Here is a 13,222-nt window from a genome sequence, read left to right as displayed (position 1 = left end):
ATAAGAAGACTATCCTCCCCCTGACGAGTGTCAAAACAACACTATAGCCTGTTGAAACTAATCTGCCATACATCACTAGCTATTCAGGCCAGCCACCTCCACTGTTGGGTGGGTAGGTCACAAAAGTCTTCTCTTCTAGTGAAGAAAATCCCACTTCTCCTTATTGATTTTAGTTTGTTAATTTGATTTCAAATGGTATTTTAGGCATTCCCTGTAAAGACTGTGCATGTTACTTCAGAAGGCCCAGATACAGCAAATGAGAGCAGAGGGCCCGTTTCCTTAGGCTGTGATGTTGTTGCAGTAAAAAGGCTGACTTTCTAACTGAATTTAGTGTGAGAAGTGTCAGCTCTGCCACCTGAGACTGGAGTCCTATGGTTCTTCACACAACAAAGACAGCACAAGTCACCACAGGGGCATACTTCCCAACTAACGTGCCTCATCCCTGCGCTGGAAGGGCAAGTGGATAGTTGTCTCTCCATGTCCAGTCAAGTCTTCGGGTACTTGGTTGACCTAGCAACAAGCATATCAGTTATGACAGTGGTCTTTGTGATGGTGATGTCTGTTCATTAATAACTAAACTGAGACCACTAATTCAATTCACATGAGGCACTGAGCAGCCATCTCATGGAAATGATGGACCTGGTCTCGATTCAAACCCGTGCAATAAAGAAGAAAGGCAAAGTCAGTGCCAATACTCTTAATCATCTGGTCTCCCAACCTTCTCTCTCTCTCATCACAGAATCTCAGAGCTCTTCATGTAAAGCTCATGAGAGCTGTGTAAATTTGAGTTGGCCTCTTTGTAGGGAAGCCTCATGCGGTGAGAAGAAGATGGTGATAAACTTCAGTGTTATGATTATTTTCCTGATTCAGCAGGAATAAGGAGATGCCTTCATAAACCCAGAAGCTAATTGTATTAATGATTGAAAATCTTATTGAAAGCTGCATTAGCAATAGTGTATTTCCTTAAACTGGAAGTGAGAGAGCTCAGCAGGCTGAGACAATGGATTTGACATTGCAGACTGACACACGTGCCCTCCACACCAGTATTTTATGGTGGAGATGGTGTCTTGGCTGCCGGTTCTTGTAGCCTTTTTCTAGAATGCCTAGTAGCTAGAATGCCATGGTGACTAGTCTTAAGTAGGACAGACACTGGCCCTGCAAGGGCCCAGGAACTGAGAACCAGCAGACTAAGATGGGTAGCTTGCATAAGCGTGCAAGCACCATTTGTTTTGTAGGGAAGTCTCCCTTACAGAAGAAATGGTGATATCTTATATGATTTGTGAGGGGAGTTCACGGGTACTTCTGGTTGCTAAGAGAGTTTGTACTGACCAACTGAGCAGTTAAAATGGCAGGTAATATAGTGAGTTTTTGGCAAGTGCTATATATCTTTCTATGGTGGCCAAACCTGAATCATAACAGAGTGAATCCTGATGAGCATGCAACACTGCCCTGAAATGTACTCAAATATCATACAAGCATAGTGCACATTCAGCTGAGTCAGTTTTGTCACTCATTTAGTCCCTTTCCCTGTTTGAACATGTGGGGAAATGTGACTCTAAAAGGCCTGCTCCTGCTCCCATTGAAATCCAGGGCAAAATTCCTGTTGATTTCAGTGGAGGGCAGATTGTGCCCAGAATCAGAGTGTTGGTCTAGTGGGGTAATGCTAAGGGGTATTGGGATCAACAATCATAATAAAGGCCCGCAGGAGATCAGCTGTGAAGTGCCAAAGAAATTTTGTCCTAGCCAAAATGGTAAAAATTAAGATGTTGATAACAATACAGCTTTTAATAGAAACCAGCTTTCTAATCTGTTGTTTCTTACGTGTTAATTCAAATGCCCCTTATTCCATATTAGAGTCAGTTGACATTAGAAATGACCTTTAAAATCAGAAATCAATATTAAACAAACATGCGAAATTTCAGTTAGGACTATAGTATTTGTGCCTACCATATACACTGCACCTTTGTTCTCTTATACATGGTTATGATTTTCACAGCAGTTACCACTTGGAAGGTATGGGATTCGCAACGTTTTTAATCATGCTCAAGACAGCATGATGCATATTAAAGGGTGGTTATCATCAATATTTCACTAAGATTGCCAAAGAGAAGGTGTATAATTACAACTTTATGGTAGAGATAAGAGTTCATTTTAGAAGAGAGTCTATTCAGTGACTACATTTTAATCAAAACAGAATCTCTTTTAATGGCAGATGCATCTAACTTCCAGAATACCAATTGAAAGGTGAAGCTGTTACTCAGTCTGATAAGCAGTAGCTTTTTAATATGTTTTCTCACTCAGATTATCTTCCATTGTGTCGTAAGCATGGTGACTCTTTAAGGGTTACATTGTTGAAAAGCAGAACCTAAATTCTATCTCTGTTAATCAAAATTGGTATTTCATCCTAGAGATATAAAACAGGAATCTCACCCTCCAAAAGTAACAGCATGTAAATAAGAATGAAAGAAGGAAAATATGTATGTATGCCTAATATCCTTTGTGAATGTCTTTCCTTTAGTTAAAAGTTCTATTAGAAACCAGATTGATAAATAAAAAAATAGAAATTCTACATAGTTTTAATTATCCTAACAGCTGCTTCCTTGTGCTTTGTATGTTCTGATCATTGTCTATATTTTTTCTTCCTCTAACAACAGGAAGTCAATTTGAAAAGGACAGAAGTCTCTGCCTCATGAGAAAAGACTCAAAATATGCAGGGACTCATAACCTCTCCAAAAGGACTTGTTCCTCCTTGCAACAAAGATGGCAGTCATACACAAAAACAGTGATTGCTTAAAAAGAAACTGTTGCTAGACTGTGTTTGGTTTTCATCTCAACCAGCCTTGATTACATGCTGAAGGCCAGCTCCTTGGTTAGTGTAAGCCAGCAAAGCTCCATTGACTTCATGAGAGCTATACCAATTTAGGGCAGCTGAGGATCTCACCTCAAAAGTTTGGTCTGCACAAAATGATTGCTTTTGCTGTGATTGTCGTCATTCAGGAGCCTTTAAAGACAGTGTTAAGGAAGTTTTGCTCTTGCTTGCATTCATCGTGCATCTTATCTTCTACATTGTAGTATTAAATACCTATAAAAATGCCATCTCTTAAAATAACATAGTATAGTTCATTTGTATTCCTTCAGCACCATACTTCTGTCTTTGAATATGGATGTGAGCCTACTATTGAATGCAGTGAGTTGTGTATGCATATCTAAGGGCAGAATTGGGCCCTCTGTCTTTTAATAGGTTAAATTATCAGGTTCCAGAAAGCTTTTATATTAAATACCTTCATAAAAGTATATGACTTGTACTTGAATAACAGTATGTGAACCCAAGCAGGGAAACATGAATGCTGCAAATACCAGTGAGTCAGGGGACATAGTTATACCATTGTCCCCAACCTGTTGTGCTGTCTACTACAAATTGCCTTGATCGTGTTCCAAAACCAACTACAACCCTGGTCCTGTCTAGGACTTTAGCTGAGTTTCTAGAACATGATTACATATACATGACAAATTGTGACCCTGTTGTAACCCGGCACTCCTGACTCTGCTATATTTATACTTTGGGAGCTCAAGAGGGGGAGAATAGCTGTATATTCTAGTGGAAGGTTGTTTGTCTTGATGGGAGTACTGTCATGTGGCTAGAGCAAAGTACTGGGATTGAAGATCTGTCCATTTTATTATCATCTCTGCTACTGACACGCTGCACCTTTGGACAAAGCTTTAACCTCTGTCTGCTTCAGTTTATCCAGTGTGTGTTTCACCAAGATCAGATTGTGTGTGTGTGTGTGTGTGTGTGTGTGTGTGTAAGTGTAAAATACAAGATTATTTTGAGTGTGGTGTGTATAGTTATTGAATAAGCATTCACAATTGCGCTTCATTCTGAAGACTTTAAAGTGTGTGAGTGTGGCAAAGTGAAAATGAGGATTATATCAGAACCACTGCAGGGTTGAAAAGTATCAGGTGACAGAGGTAACTGTCTATCTTTAAATTCAGCAGGATGAGGGAGAAAAAGGCACTCAATTTTGCCCACACTGCAATTTTGCTGTTGACTTAAATGAGAACACAGCTGGACCCAGTACCCTGAACTGCATTTCTTTGGCCATCCAAAATACAATTGAAGACTTGATCTATACTAAAAGTTTAGAGTGACATAGCTATGTTGCTTGGGGTGTGAAAAATTCACAACCCTAAGCACCATAGCTGTGCCGACCTAATCCCTGGTGTAGACGCAACTAGGATGATGGAGAAGTGCTTCCATTGACTTAGCTACCACCGCTCCAAGAGGTGGATTCCCTTCAGTGATGGAAAAAAACACTTCACTTTCTGTAGGATGCATCTACACTAGCGTTCCAGCAGCAGAACTGCAGCACCGCAATTCTACGTCTCCTGTTCCTTCAGCACCATACTTCTGTCTTTGAATATGGCTGTGACGCCACTTTTCACATACAAACAATTCTCCTGCCAAAAAGCATCCAAACTAAACTTTCAGGGACTTTAGTGAGTCAGAGAGAGAGAAGGAAAATTGTTGAGGCAACAAAAACAAAACCAGGTCAGGCACTGTAAAAAGAGAGCATGGTGCGAAGAGGTTTCAGCACAGAGAACGTTTATTTTGATTGTAATGAGGTTTTCTGTTTCTAAGACATCAAATGAGAAAAGCAAAGCACTGCAGCTTTGAAATTTAAAAAAAAAAAAACCCTGAAGCAGTGAGTAGAATCAGGTGCCCTATTTGCTTCATTCGGTTCCCGTCTGAAACATGCCAGGCTGTGATATTGATTGCTTAGGCCCCTGTTGGGCATCTAAATGTGTCAACCAGGACTTGAGAAAAGTGTGTATCTCTTGCTTAACCAACAAATTTAGTTGCTGTAAATTACCTTTTGCAGAGTTAATTCTGCCCTTTGCACAAGCTGGAGCAATGACATTATTATTTAACTCATTAGAAACATAGCAGAGATATTGATTGGTGATAATATAGAGTAGCCCCTGCCATTCCTGAGCAAACTGTGGTAATGAGCATTGATATTTAATGAAGGCTGTTGTCCGGCACATTGAATCATGTGGATGAGATTTCTAGGAAACAAGAAATTGGAATTAGTGGATCTGAATGAAACAGAAATATAACTTGATGTTTGTGGGATTGTTTTGCTAGCTAATGGATGAGCTATGTATTTATAGAGTCTTTAGTCAGCATTCTCCTCTCCAGTAAGTAGTGTGAACTGTTAGGTACAGCGAGACAGCTCTCCTCAGAGTATCTGTGTAATGCATAGTCTGCAGGCAGAATCAGTACGGGATATACAAAACAGTGCTCTGCATGGTGGCTCCGTTATATGCAGGTCAGATTGAGAGGAGAGAGGAAAGACGGTCATGTGGCTGAAGGGCTGGCGTGCTGGGTTCAAATTCTGGTTCTTTCCCAAATTTTTTGTGTGATCTTGAGTAAGTCATTTCATCACTCTATGCCTCAGCTCCCCATCTAGGAATGGGGACTCATATCTTTCTACCCCATAGGGGTGATGTGAGGAGAAGTTCACCACTGTTTGTGAAGTGCTCAAATACCACTCTGGCACGACCCTCTAAGTACCTAGGTAGATGGAATTTTGTTGTTTGATAGATTGTTTTTTTAAATCCACCCTTTCACTTCAAACTAGATAGATCTAGCTAATTTATACAGCCCCGTTACCACTCTGTATGGTATTATCCCCTTTTTCCAGCCAGAGAGCTGACACTGGCTCAAGCTGGTACACACAATTTGAGGTGGAGCAGGGAAGCCTAAGTCACTGGCCAGTGGCCTAAACAGGAGACAACCCTTCTTCTCTGCCTTTGAGGCAGTTCTTAGAAGGGTTGGTGTCCTTCCGAATTTTCCGCTCTATCCCCACGTTGTTGCAACTGCTCTTTTGCCCAAAGTTAGCTGGTGGCGGCTCTTTCTGGAGCTAGTCAATACTGCTCTTGAACAATCACCACAGTGATGAGTCACTCCTTTCCCTCAGGGGCTGCGTGTGCTTCCTCTGCAGCATTCCCAGCCCGAGAGTCCGCACTGATAGCTCTCTTACACACAAACATGTCTTTGGTTATCAAGAGTGCACCTAGACAATGTTTTAAAAGTGAATATTTCTTTAAAGGATGAAATTCTCTGTGTGTGTCAGACTAGCTAAGGATGGGTGAATAATAAATCTGTGGCATCATTTATGCAAAAAAATCGTAATTCTTCTACCATTGCTCTGAAAACATTGACTGGCTTCACAAGTAGAACTCAGCTGGCGTTGTAAACGCCTTAAATTGCTCAGACATCAAACATCAGCATGGCTTCCAGTGAACTAGTCTCTATGTGTGTTCAATCAACAGCCATACCTTATCCAGCAATGTCTGCCCCCTCTAAAGTCACACTTACTATTAGCATGTCACTGAAGCAGTATGTTCTTTGGGGGAGCAGCCCAGAAAAAGTTTCAGTGTGCAAGTTGGTCCAACCACTCAACAGTACTAGGTCTTAAAATATGTTTGTTAGATGAATATTTAAAAATAGATATACTGCATGTCATCATAAATGTGTTGAGATGGGTGGACCATGCCAAGTGGATGATCATACTAACGTGCTCTGCTATAAAAGGAAGAGTTCCCAGGCTTGTTTCAAACCATGCAGTGCACAGAAGCACAAAGTTTTATCTGCTGCACAATCCACTGCAACAGGATAGTAGCAGCACTGAAAAATTCCCAATGGGTCATTTTGCTGAATCCCAATTTTGAGCCCTTTTCCTTTTAAAGTTATTGCTATAGGAGCTAAATGCTGCACTTCTTTCAGAGGGGTTGCGTAGGAAATAAGTCAGCAAAGAATGTGCTCTATTATCCCCAGCTCTTACTCCTAATCAAAAATCCCCTCCTCTCCTACATACAAATACATACAACACTCTCCTGACTTGCTAGCTGCTCTACCATTGTCAACAGTGCTTCTTAGTTCTGGTATCATGGGCTCTGTCGTGTGCCAATGACCCAGTGAAAAAGTTATTTGCTACTTCTTACAATCACTGCTTGGTTCATAATAGCAGAGCTGTTTCTAATTTATAGCACTTAATGCCTGAAAGTAAAATTTTACATCACCAAGTTCTATAAAGCAGCTCTATCATAAAGTGTTCCTATTTGTGTCAAAACCATATCTCTGTGTCAAAGAGAGAGCGTCTATATATTAGACCCATTCTTTGTAAGACTAACTAGATCTTAGCTTAGTTTTCATTTTCCTCAAGCTCTATTACTTTTAAAAGCAATGCCTGGAGAAATACTTTTTATTTCCCTTAAGTGGAGAATCGCCACAATATTCCTAAAAAAGTCAGGATTACTTCTCAGCTGTACCTCCCTGTGTGATCCTCTCCCCAGCCCTTCTCCCTCCCTCAGCAACAAAAAAAGGATGGTTATTTTTTCCAAGTGAATATAGTAAAATCGTAAGAGCATTGCCTAGCTCATCCTAAATGGTGTAGGTACTTTGATGCATTTGTAGAGGACCATCTCAATAGAGATCATTCCCAACTGCTGTTAAGATGTTACTGGTAGGTCCAAGAAATATAAAGGGAGTTTTATGTGTGAATTTATTTTCTGCAGGCCAGATTCTTTGCTCAATTATGCAGGTGAGAGCAAAATCTGGTTCTGTATCAGGAGTCTTTGAGAGATTGCTCTGTGCCAATCACCCTGCTCATGTTGTGTCTGATCCATTGAGAACCAGAACTATGCGTAAGATCCATTACATCACATATGGCCCAAAATGCCTTCCTGTGCAGACAGCCTGCGCAAGGCTAAAGCATTAACGGAGTCCCATTTAAGCCTTATTTTAGAAGACTGAAATGGTTCATTGGCCCTGTACAGGCAACCTGCCTGCACAGAGGCGACTTGCACTCCATATGCGACTTAGCAAGGTCTTATATCCAGGTCTCATGTTCACTGGCTCAGACACATGGATCAACCTGGGTAGTTGTGACATAAAATACCTTCACTCTGGGAGAGCTATTTATTGCATGGAAGGAGTCCAGGGAGATTCATTGAGTGCAAAGGCATAATTTGGCCAACTGTATATCTGCAAGGATTCCGTTAATTAAAAACTCTGTCACCCCCAACACCACTATTTGAATGTTGCTAATAATACCTCCTGGAAATGAGCTGTACAGAGTTAATCGCAAATGTAAATGTTAAACCAAATGACTCTTGCTTCATTTCGTTGGGAATTGAATAGGTTTCCTGAGTGCTTTTGCAACAAAATGCTTGGGTTGTGCTCAGTCTGAATCTACTTCCTGACTTTTAATGACAGATGTACAGATATTTTTATGGAGATGTTTTATAAGTGGCCTTTATTTTTTCCTGTCTTAGCCTTTAATTGTGCATGGTAACTTTTGCCAGGCTGGTGGTGTTTAGACGCAGCAGAAGGGCTGGGGCTGTAGTCACTGTTGCACTTCGGGTTTGGGGGGAGGGAATTTCTGCTTGTATTTTGTTTGAATTTTTTCAGTTATTATTTGCACAGTTTGGATTTGCTTCTCTTTCCTGGTGTCTTTTTTTCTCCTCTTTTAACTATGGCTGCTCTGGCAGGAGTACTTTGGGCTAGAGCTGGAACCTGTTTGTATTATGCATTCCTACTGCAGCAGCTGCCTTGCACTCTCGGTGATTTCCATTAGCGTTAGGCCCCCTGTAAATCAGTTGCTTTGTTAGATTCTCTGGGACCTCAGAACTCACTTCTGTTCACAGGGTGATACATTCTGGTGTCTCCGTTCTTGCCCAGCAAGATGGTGACACATGGATTTTGTTTGGACAGGACTGGAGTGGGGGAGACGAGGGTGTGGTAGAGATTAGGTTTGAATGAGGATTCAAACTTCAGTTGGCTGCGTAGACCCAAGAGATCTTGCAGTTGTAGGAAACTGTTGAATCATAATTGACACAGAATATTTCACTTCCTATTTTCCCTTATTGCACTCTGTTTGGTTCTATGCCATGTGTAAGCATTCTGCACTCACTGGCAGGCCAAAGCACTCAGCTAACTCGGCTTCTTCTTGTTCAGACATAGACGTGTGCCTCATGTTTACTAGTCTCACATCTCTCATGACGTAACTGACAAGCAGTGTGTACCTGGAAGAGGAACAGGGCCATCAGCTAGTTGGAAAACTGAACCAACCTCTCAATCTCTTCCCTCAGAATCAGGAAGAAAGTCGTGCCAAGGAGGATGTGCCTGCAAAGCTGATCTATCCACTGATTTGCACACCCTACCTAGTTGGTGAAACATGATGGCATCAATTTCCAATCATTCTAATCTGCTGGCCTTTTCAGAGAGTACAATTTCCCCAAAATGTAATCAGGACATTATGGTTACCACCTTTAAATAAATATATAAACCCCGATCCAAGAGTATAGTGTATCTGAGATTCCTCCATTACAGGCATTTAGTCTACAGATTTATAGCTATGTTTGCTATGTTATGCTTGAATAAACATATAATTCACTGAAGTACACAAGACAGATAAAAGAATACACTGTCTCTTTAAAGAGAAGAAATTGTTTGTAAATTTATAAAGAGCATAATCTGTTAGGCCTTATTTGAAGTATGTACTGTGGTTTGGTAAAAGTACAACATTAAAAGAGCCTTGCCAGATCAGGCTTGTATTGTGTGCTTGTGTTTTTGTTTCTGTTAGTGTTCCTGGCATAACAAAAACCAAAAACAGAGGTGAATAAAAATGTTCAACCTGAGATTAAGTGGGTAGCACTTTCCAGAAGCCAGTTACAGTAGTAAAATGTGAACACCTTCCTCAAGCCAAAAGCCTCATTCAGTGATGACACTGAGGGCTAGATTTTTCAAGGTCTTTAAGTGCCTAAAGCTATGGATAGGCACCCACCTGAAGGCCATTGAAATCAATGGAAGTGAGGCACCTAGGTACTTTTGAAAGTCCCGCTAGGATCCTCTCTGCACCTTTTGACACCTAAACACCTTTGAAAATGTGGGGCTGAGTCACTGTGGGCCCAATCTTGAAAACGCTCTTGTTCTGTATAGTCCCATTCATTTCAATCGGCCTACTTTCCTAAGTTAATTTACCCAGGTACAGGATTGGTTGCATGCCATGTTGCTGCAGGAATCAACCCATCAAGAGAGCAAATCAATGGAGTCTCTGACCCTTGTCTCAGCCAATGATTAGGCAGTCAGTAGGTATTTGTCCCAAAGTGCTTAAGCTTTTCCCTTATGACTACCAGGATGTCATCAAAAACCTCATTAACTTACTCGATGTGAACTTGTTTCAAATGATGATCCCTAGGGATCAAAAATAATGATCATTAATATTCATTAATGTACTCGCTAGCCAAAGGCATCTGGAACCTAACTCAGATAGTATCGTGGCGGAGGCTGTATAAATACATCCATAGAAGGATAGGATATTATATGTGAGCATATAATAAAACATATAATAAAACAACTAAAAAGGCAATCTGACCCACATAGAATCAGTGGGAGGGTGCAGGGAACATGAGGGAACAAAACTCAGTAACATACCCACAGGCAAGTATTCACTTAGCAGAGGTGGTCAAATAGCAGGCTAGCAAAATTGTGCTAGGAACTGTATGGGATTATTCTAAAGGTACCGCCAACCTAGTGAGGAGGGCTTTAAAAGGAGCAGTGACCAAAGACCATAGGTAGGTATTAAAAAAAAGGTGACCTTACCAGAAGGCTAGAAGTTGGGGAGTCGGAGGTGACAGGGGAGAGGACCGGAAAATTACAAGAGGGTCAGAAGTGGGGAAAACCGTGCAACTTCTTAGATGGCTATACACAAATGCAAAGAGTATGGGGAATAAACAGGAAGAACTGGAAATATTAGTACCAAAGTTAAATTATGACTTAACTGCCAACACCAAAACTTGGTGGGCTAAATCTCATGACTGGAAGAGCGGTATAGCTTGTTCAGGAAGAACAGGCAGGGAAAAATGAGAGGAGCTGTTGCATTGTACATCAAGAATATAAACACTTGTTTGACCCAGAAGGTCAGAGGAAGGCAAGTCTCTGGGTGAAGATAAAAGGTGGGGGGGGGTTGGAAAGAAGTGATGCCATGGTAGGGGTCTACTATAGACCACCAAATCAAGAAGAGGAAGTGGCTGAATCATAGAATATCAGGGTTGGAAGGGACCTCAGGAGGTCATCTAGTCCAACCCCCTGCTCAAAGTAGGACCAATCCCCAACTAAATCATCCCAGACAGGGCTTTGTCAAGCCTGACCTTAAAAACCTCTAAGAAAGGTGATTCTACCACCTCCCTAGGTAACCCATTCCAGTGTTCCACCACCCTCCTAGTGAAAAAAGTTTTTCCTAACAACTAACCTAAACCTCCCCCACTGCAACATGAGACCATTACTCCTCGTTCTGTCATCTGCTACCACTGAGAACAGTCTAGATCCATCCTCTTTGGAACCTCCTTTCAGGTAGTTGAAAGCAGCTATCAAATCCCCCCTCATTCATCTCTTCTACAGACTAAATAATCCCAGTTCCCTCAGCATCTCCTAATAAATCATGTGCTCCAGCCCTCTAATCATTTTTATTGCCCTCTGCTGGACTCTTTCCAATTTTTCCACATCCTCCTTGTAGTGTGGGGCCCAAAACTGGACACAGTACTCCAGATGAGGCCTCACCAATGCCAAAGGTGATTTGCCCAGGGTCACACAGAAATCTGTGGTGGAGCTGTTCAGTCATAGATGAGCTGGGCATTAGGGCTAATCTAGTCCCTCCGGGTCAGGATGGACACACAATGGCAGGGAGCTAAGGAGTGGAGGGCGTTACTGCTGCCACTGCTTGTGCTGTACTTGTTCTATGGATTACGGCGGCCTGGCATTGCTGGCATAGTTAAGGCTATAGCATTACCAGACGTCTGTAATTCTGACTCAACCAACCTCACAAAAATCCTAATGTTTTTTAAGCTCTTTTCCCCTGATATTTCATATAAATGGTCTCCTGCCAGAGAAGAATGTTTTTTGTGCTGGCTTGTGGTTAATGAAACCAGGCATGTTGGGTATTTGATAGCATGATAAATGATTTTTTTGCTGTTTAGAATGTTAGGTCTAATACTGAAATTTGTTTTATTTATTAACAATTTAAGTGTGGTGGGTTTTTTTTTGTTTGTTTGTTTTCTGGGGTTATTTGGAGGGGGTGGCTTTGGGGGGGTTTGGTTTTTGAAGAGTTAAAGACTAGCTTGGACATTATTTACTATGTGTGTGTCTATATATATATATATATATATATATATATATATATATATATATATATATATATAAACCTTTGGATAAAGGTGGGAGTGCATCAGTGCTCAGCATTGAGCCCCTTCTTGTTTATCATCATCCTGGATACCCTCACAAGGAATATACAGAAGACGCCACTCTGTTGCACGTTGTTTGTAGATGACATTCTATGCAGTGAGGCAAAAGTCTAAAAGAAGATAGTGATAAATGGCGAGATGTGTTGGAAAGACAGGAGCTCAAAATAAGCAGATGAAAAACAGAGTGTAGCTGGTATGCAGGGATGAAAGTTAATTGGATTCGCTTAACATCGTTTCGCTTAAAGTTGCATTTTTCAGGAACATAACTACAATGTTAAGTGAGGAATTACTGTATACATATCCCCCCCAGAAAACACCTCTGTTGCTTAAAAGTTAAGGTTGCCACATAGCTAACATTCCTGAGACAACACTACAAAAGCAAGAAGATGAAGTGTTATACCACCTAATGGTACATAATGCTCATTCTCCACACTATTTACTACTACCAAAACTATTACACACCACCCAAATCTTAACTCTGTCCCCATGGGGATGTTACCTTTCCAGCACCAGTTTTCCCCAAAGCAGCAGTGTAGCTGAGAACAGAATCAGGCTCTTGGTTGTTAGATTTACAGATCTGTGTTACTGTGCAAGCTCCATTTTTCCATTAAAAAAAAAAAGTGTTCTGGGGGCTCAACGTGTGAAAAGGGTAGAGTCAGTGCCAGTCCAGCAAATGACAGTGTCTTCTCCAGTCTGGTTAAAAACCCCACCAGTAAGTAAGTAGAGCACACAAATGTCAATGGCAGAATGTACATTATCCAAAAGGAGGAAAGCAGCATCCTGGGAATACTTTTAATAAAGCAAATGTTTCAGTGAGTCTCCTATTGATGCCTTTAAGTTCCAATAAAGGGCTCTTACAAAGGAACAAGGAAACAAATGTCTGAAACCCCCTTAATAGGCCTCCCCAATTTTCTAC

At 41.2% G+C, this 13,222-nt stretch overlaps 1 protein-coding gene across 1 annotated transcript in view; it reads left to right on the top strand.

Annotated features, from left to right (window-relative positions):
* Positions 1 to 9,602, top strand: part of CNTNAP2 (contactin associated protein 2) — a 1,334,251-nt gene extending 1,324,649 nt beyond the window's left edge. The window contains exon 26 of the mRNA XM_045005260.1: positions 9,157 to 9,602. The gene's annotated coding sequence lies outside the window, so the exon portion shown is untranslated. The remainder of the gene's footprint in view (positions 1 to 9,156) is intronic.
* Positions 9,603 to 13,222: the final 3,620 nt, after the last annotated feature.

Source organism: Mauremys mutica, chromosome 2 (assembly GCF_020497125.1).
Source record: "Mauremys mutica isolate MM-2020 ecotype Southern chromosome 2, ASM2049712v1, whole genome shotgun sequence".
NCBI lineage: Eukaryota > Metazoa > Chordata > Testudines > Geoemydidae > Mauremys > Mauremys mutica.
Note: the sequence above shows the minus strand (reverse complement) of the source record. Positions and strands in the feature narration are given on the sequence as shown.